This window comes from Sapajus apella, unplaced genomic scaffold, assembly GCF_009761245.1.
Source record: "Sapajus apella isolate SASKATOON/1434 unplaced genomic scaffold, GSC_monkey_1.0 scaffold135, whole genome shotgun sequence".
Taxonomy (NCBI): domain Eukaryota; kingdom Metazoa; phylum Chordata; class Mammalia; order Primates; family Cebidae; genus Sapajus; species Sapajus apella.
In genome coordinates this window covers 1,808,904-1,816,231 of record NW_022437075.1, presented here as the reverse complement: position 1 = coordinate 1,816,231, position 7,328 = coordinate 1,808,904, and the positions used below count along the sequence as shown (strand labels likewise).

The following is a 7,328-nucleotide window of genomic DNA, read 5'->3' as shown; positions in this document are numbered from 1 at the left end:
TCTCAGCTCCCATCACACTGACTGGACACAGACGCCCACCCTCTTTTCACAAACCCTGGCTCATTTTTGTATTTTTAATAGAGATGAGGTTTCACCATACTGGTCAGGCTGGTCTTGAACTCCTAACCTCAGGTGATTCACCCACCTCTGCCTCCCAACGTGCTGGGATTACAGACATGAGCCACCACACCCAGCCTAAACTTTGCAGGATAATAAGTAACCTTTAGGCCAAGCGCGGTGGCTCACCCCTGTAATCCCAGACTTTTGGGAGGATGAGACAAGAGGATTGCCTGAGGTCAGGGGTTCAATACCGGCTTGGCTAACATGGCGAAACCCCCTCTCTACTAAAAACACAAAAATCAGCCAGGTGTGGTGGCACATGCTTATAGTTCCAGCTACTCCGGAGGCTGAGACAGGAGAATCGCTTGGACTCAGGAGGCGGAGGCTGCAGTGAGCCAAGATCGCACCATGGCACTCCATCCAGCCTGGACAAGAGAGCAAGACTTTGTCTCAAATAAATAAATAAATAACCTTTTTAAGTATCATTGGGCACTTGTCTGGTTGTTTTTCTTTAGGTTAACATGCCAGCAGTGATTCCTTTTGAGTTTCTGACACAAGATAGCAGTTTTTATCCAAATAAGTCAACTAGTCTGCCCCATCCCTAAGACACTTGTATGGAAGGAAAAAGGAGGGAAAGCCAGAACTGTGACAGCCTACGCTTCCCCCAGCATGGCCCCCTGTGAGACGTGGGGCAGCCAGGACCAGGAACTGTTCAAGGGCACCAGGCCCTATCTGTCTGCACTCACTCACCTTCCTCAGGTGCTCACATGGGGGATGGCACTGACTTCACGTGCTGTTACTGCAGCTCCTTGGTGAGCTGGCCCTGGTCATGGGACAGGTACTGTGGGGTCAGGACAATAGAGGGCTTCGCCATGTGCAGAACAGGAACAGAAGTTCATGATGAGTGCCAACCTATTAGACAATTTAAAAAAAATGTTTGTTGAATGAGTGGAAAAACAAGGTGATGCTTGAGTCTACAGTGGTCAAGAGCATGGGGGCCTCAGAAAAGGTCAGAACCAAGTTCAAATTCCTGTACTTTGAATTTCTACTTCATGCCATGCAAAATTACTTTACCCCTCTTTACCTCAGTTTCCTTCTGTGTGAAATGGGAACAATAAATTTCATTCCTCATTCAGTTTCTGTCAAGGATTCAGGAGACAATATCTCTAAAACATCCAACTCATTTAAATGTATCATCATTTCTGTCATAACTAGTGGGATCAATTTCACTATTATTGCATACACAGTTCTGTGACTGAAACTTACAAAAAAAAGAAAATCTTACCTCTAAAAAGTGTCGGTGATTTGTCATTGTTACATTATTAATCCTAACTGTATTTAATCACACAGGGCCTTGTACATGGCAGGTGCTCAATAAACATGTGTGGAATCAATGCATGTGGGCTCCACAGCCACACTGTTTAGGTCCTATTCAGCCTCCACTACTTATTAGCTGAGTGATCTGGGCAAGATAATTCACCTCTTTATGTCTCCATTACCTTGGCTATAAAATATAGATAATAAGAATCCCTAGCTCCTTAAGTTGTTGCCAGGGCTGAATGATTTGGCACATAGTAGGGACTTTTTAAACATTAGCTGTGATGATCTCCTTCCAAATCTTCCTTTTCAGAGCCACAGATGAGGCCACAGTGCCGCCTGGTGACCCTAGAGTGTAAGTACACATGATCGCCAATATGCTCTCTCTCCACCGCAAGTCCCAGACTGGTAGTTACTGCCTGGAGGTTCCTACTGCATCTGCCTTCTTAGTGCTCATGAAAAGACTTTTGTATTTTCCTCCTGGAATTCCTGCAGACTGGGTTGAGGTTGCCTGACACAGCTGGGTGATCCACAGAGCAGTGACCGCCTATGCCCCCATGCCCTCAAGTTTCTTGCTTTGCAGGGTCACATTTTCTGTTGGCAAGGAAGGCAAAGGTCACAGGAAGCCAGAGACCCAGGACCTCTCTGTGCCATGGGCCCAAACAATAAAGACCTGAACACTCTATGCTAAAAGCCCAAGGCTCAGGCATGCCCCAGGGCTTATCACCTCACCACCTCTGCTGAGGGAGGATGAATACCATGTCTTCTCATAGCTTTGGGAGCTTGTAGCAAGCAGCCTCCCCAGCACAAAATCTCTCGGAAACCTCAAACTGTGTCTAAAACATTCATGAACATTTTGCATCCTATTTCCCATATGTCAGCATGTTTTAGGAAAAAACCCTCAATTTCCTAAATATGCAAGAGAAATGGGTTATGTAGGACAATGTGGCTTTTTAAAACATGTTGTTACTTAGGCCAGGGATGGTGACTCATGCCTGTAATCCCAGCACTTTGGGAGAGTGAGGTGTGCGGATCACCTGAGGTTGGGAGTTTGAGACCAGCCTGGCCAACAAGGAGAAACCCCATGTCTACTAAAAATACAAAATTGGCCAGGTGTGGTGGAGCATCCCTGTAATCCCAGCTACTTGGGAGGCTGAGGCAGGAGAATCACTTAAACCTGGAAAGTGGAGGTTGTGGTGAGCCAATATTACACCATTGCACTCCAACCTGGGAAACAAGAGCAAAACTCTGTCTCAAAATACATATATATATATATTTTAAAATCTTCCCCACCCCCTTTCTGAACTCCAGCCTGGGCAATAGAGTGAGACTCCATCTCAAAAACAAACAAAAAACGGTCTGGTGGTCCTGATGTGATGATGTCAGTCATGATTCTGGTTACTGTCTTAAAATGCTGCACATAAAATAAGAAATTAAATTTTCTTGTGAATTGGGAACTTTCATCAATTCTCATCATAACTACTGTTTCCATCATCCACAGTCACCATTTTGAATTCTACTCTAAAAATATTTGTAATCAGCAATAGTCCAAATTTTCTTTTTCTTTTTTTTTGAGACAGAGTCTCACTCTGTCACCTAGGCTGGACACCTACTCTACTGGAACCTCTGCCTCCTGGGTTCAAGTGATTCTCCTGTCTCAGCCTCCACAGTAGCTGGGACTACAGGTTCCTGCCACCATGCCCAGCTAATTGGTGGCAGTATAGACAGGGTTTCACCATGTTGGCCAGGCTGGTCTTGAGCTCTTGACCTCATGATCCACCAGCCTCAGCCTCCCAAAGTGCTGGGATTACAGCCATGAGCCACCGAGCCCTGCACCCAGATTTGCCTTTTATGGAAAAAATGCTGAGGAGCCCTCTTGAACACAGGTTTCTGATAACTCACATCAATGAACTACCCAGGCTTCATCACTATGACAGGCATGTAAGAAACTCGCACTTATACCCCTTCAACACATTACAAATAAATATATTTTTAAAAATCAATGGGCTGGGTGTAGGGTCTCACATCTGTAATCCCAGCACTTTGGGAGGACAAGGCAGGTGAATCACTTGTGGTCAAGAGTTTAAGATCAGCCTGGCTGTCACGGTGAAAACCCATGTCTACTAAAAATACAAAAATTAGCCAGGTGTGGTGGTTCATGTCTGTAATCCCAGCTACTCAGGAGGCTGAGGCATGACAATAGCTTGAATCTGGGAGGTGGAGATTGCAGTGAGCCAAAATTGTGCCACTGCTCTCCAGCCTGGGCGACAGAGTGAGACGCAGTCTCAAAAACGAAAATAAAAATCAATGGACTAAAAACCAATTTCTAGAACTCTAATAAGGAAACCTTAGGGTTCAAAAAACTGATAAGCAAGATCAAGAAAAAAAATCTATTAAGATAATGTTTTTGTAGCAGGTATTTAAAACATTTTTATTCCTTTTTTTTTTTTTTGAGACAGTCTCACTCTGTCGCCCAGGCTGGAGTGCAGTGGTATAATCTCGGCTCCCCACAATCTCCGCCTCCTGAGTTCAAGCGATTCTTCTGCCTCAGCTTCCCGAGTAGGTGGGACTGTAGGCACGTGCCGCTATGTCCAGCTAATTTTTGTATTTTTAGTAGAGACGGGGTTTCATCATATTAGGTCAAGCTGGTTGCAAACTTCTGATTTCAGGTGATCTCAGCCCCTTCTTCCCCTCCCCCTTCCTCCTCCCTCCCCCTGCCTGGGACTCCCAAAGTACTGGGATTACAGGTGTGAGCCCTGCGCCCGGCCCTTTATTTGCTTTGTTTTCTAGATTTAAGAAACGTATTTCTTAGAAGTCATCTATAATTTACACTGATTTGGTAAACCACGATTTTGTGAACAAAGGTGGGTGGATGCATTTGTTTTTCCTCTCCCTTCTTGATTCCTCCAAAATTTGGAAACTATTCATAAATATCCTTTTTTTTCTTTTTTGAGACGAAATCTTGCTGTGTCGCCAAGCTGGAGCGCAGCAGTGGTGTGATCTCAGCTCACTGCAACCTCTGCCTCCTGTGTTCAAGCGATTCTTCCACCTCAGCCTCCGGAGCAACTGGGACTACAGGCACCTGCCACCACGCCCACCTAATTGTGTGTGTGTGTGTGTGTGTGTGTGTGTGTGTGTGTGTATTTTGAGACGGAGTTTCGCTGTTGTTACCCAGATTGGAGTGCAATGGCACTATCTCGGCTCACTGCAACCTCCGCCTCCTGGGTTCAAGCAATTCTCCCGCCCCAGCCTGCCGAGTAGCTGGGATTACAGGCACGCACCACCATGCCCAGCTAATTTTTGTATTTTTTTTTTTAGTAGAGATGGGGTTTCACCTTGTTGACCAGGATGGTCTCGATCTTTTGACCTCGAGATCCATCCGCCTCAGCCTCCCAAAGTGCTGGGATTATAGGTGTGAGCCATCGCGCCCGGACAATTTTTGTGTTTTTTAGTAGAGACGCGTTTCACTATGTTGGCCAGGCTGGTCTCGAACCCCTGACCTCGTGATCTATTCGTTTCGGCTTCCCAAAGTGCTGGGATTACAGGTGTGAGCCACCGCCTCTGGCAAAAACTATTTATAAATATTCTTATTTTCATGTTCATACGTTCTCTGTAACAGCAGGCAATAATCAGAAAGAGGGGCTCAACATCAACCTTTGACTGAAGCATCCTATTTAAGAATATGCAGAAAATACCTGGCCCCGAGTTTGCAGACTCACAGTGAGGAAGAAGGGTCTCTCTCTGCAGTTCTGCGAGCCTTAGAGCTTTTCGGGGAGCAACATGGCAGGGAGGGTCCCAGCAGCTGCTCGCGGGCAGGACTCAGGGGGCGCAGCCCTGGGCGACCCTTGGCCGGCGGGAACCTTCCGCTTCCTGGCGTCTTTCTCCTCCGCCCTGCCCGCTGATGGGGGAGCCGCGGCGCCTCCTGCCTGGAGGTCCCTCCATCGCCTGCTTCTGCTGTGGGAAGGGGGAGGCGGTGGCTGGAGCGGGGTGAGCGGCCCAAGGCCAGAGCCCCTCCGGCCCCGCGGGGAACGTGGCGACCCGTGCGGCAGCCCCTCCCGGCCTGCACCGCTGAGTTCCCTGAGGAGCGGAGGCGCCTCGCGAGAACATGCGGCTCGCGGGACCCGGGCCCGCCGCCCCGGGAGGGGGCAGCAGCGACTCACCGAGGAAGCCCCAGGCAGGGCGCTGGGCAGCAACGAGCACCGCGGCGACCTCCAGGCGGCGCCACCGCGACCCCCAGGCGGGGCGCTGGGCAGCGACGAGCACCGCGGCGAGCACCGCGGCGACCTCCAGGCGGCGCCACCGCGACCCCCAGGCGGGGCGCTGGGCAGCGACGAGCACCGCGGGGACCTGCAGGCGGTGCCACCGCGACCCCCAGGCGGCGCCCACACCAGCCTACAGGGGTCGCCGAGCGCGGCACCTGCCACTGCCAATCCAGAGCGTGAACTGCACTGCTGCTCCTCCGCAGCAGCTGGAGGAGGAGCCCACAACCACTGCCCCGCCCCATGCCAGGAGAGGCCAGGAGCTGAGACGGAGAGATGGAGGAGACGCAGCAGGGGGGAAGGAGCGCGGGCAGATCACGAGGTCAAGAGATGGAGACCATCCTGGCCAACACGGCCATTAGGGATGCAGAGTGAGGATCTTTTTTTTTTTTTTTTTTTTTTGAATCAGGGTCTCACTCTCATCCAGATGGGAGTGCAGTGGGGCAATGTCGACTCATTGCAGCCTCACCCACACCCCTGTCCCAAGACCCCTGGGCTCAATCAGTCCTCCCCCCTCAGCCTCCCAAGTAGCTGGAACAACAGGCATGCACCACCACACCTGGCTAATTTTGTGTATTTTTTGCAGAGACCAGAGCTCCCTATGTTGCTCAGGTTGGTCTCCAACTGCTGGCCTCAAGCAATCCTCCTGCCTCAGCCTCTCAAAATGTTGTGAGAGGGCAGAGTGCGGATGTCTTTGAGGACTGTGGCAAACAGCCTCCTCATATTCATGTCCTGTATAATCGTCTCCTTTTGAGCATGGGCTGGACCTAGGGACTATTGGGACTCTTTTCTTTTCTTTCTTTTTTTGAGATAGAGTTTTGCCTTCTAGGCCAGGCTGAAGTGCAGTGGTGTGATTTCAGCTCACTTCAACCTCCGCCTCCCGAGTTTAAGCAATTCTTCTGCCTCAGCTTCCCAAGTAGCTGGGATTACAGGTGTGTTCCACTATGTCCAGCTAATTTTTGTATTTTTAGTCAAGACGGTATTTCACCATATTGGTTGGGCTGGTCTTGAATTCCTGAGTTCAGGTCATCCACATATCTTGGCCTCCTAAACTTCTGGGATTACAGGCATGAGCCATTGTGCCTTCCTTGCTGGACCTAGGTGCTATTTTCTTAGTAGCAATAGAATACGTGAAAGTGATGGGATGTCACTTCTGGGATTAGGTGACAGAAAAGGACTGTGATCTCTCTCTCATTTTCTTTTTCTCTCTCTTCTTCTTTCTCCTCCCTAGCCCTGGGGCAAGCCAGCTGCTTCTTATGAAGAGGTGCAAGTGGACAGGAGCTGAGGTCTCCAGCCACAGACAAAGAGGACCTGAGGCCTGCCAGCAGCCATGGAAGTGAATTTGAAAGAGGGTTGTGAAGCCCTGAGAGAGCTGCAGCCCTGGCTGACAGCTTGATTGTATCCTCATGAGAGCCTGAGCCAGAGGACACAGCTAACCTCACCCAGATTCCTAACCCACTGAAACTGTGAGGAAAATAACAAGTTTATTGTTTATTAAGCTGCTAAATTTTGGATGATTTTTTCCTAACAGTTTCACCCATTGATGTTTTTTGATGTTGATTTCTCTAGTCACATTAAGTCTAGCAGAATGGAGGTGAAAAATCGACTTGTGCCTAGATTTGAGTGTAGGGTTGCATGGTGCATTGTGATTGGATAAAAATCTAGTATATTCGAGACATTGAATATTTGTGA

General features: G+C 49.0%; 1 long non-coding RNA gene across 1 annotated transcript; it reads right to left on the bottom strand.

Moving 5' to 3' along the window:
• Positions 1–498: 498 nt before the first annotated feature.
• Positions 499–5,391, bottom strand: LOC116540036. The gene is made up of 3 exons (XR_004264272.1): positions 5,073–5,391; positions 2,105–2,112; positions 499–925 (listed from the first exon to the last, which is right to left on the bottom strand). It is a non-coding gene; the product is annotated as an uncharacterized LOC116540036 (long non-coding RNA).
• Between the last annotated feature and the right edge of the window lie 1,937 nt (positions 5,392–7,328).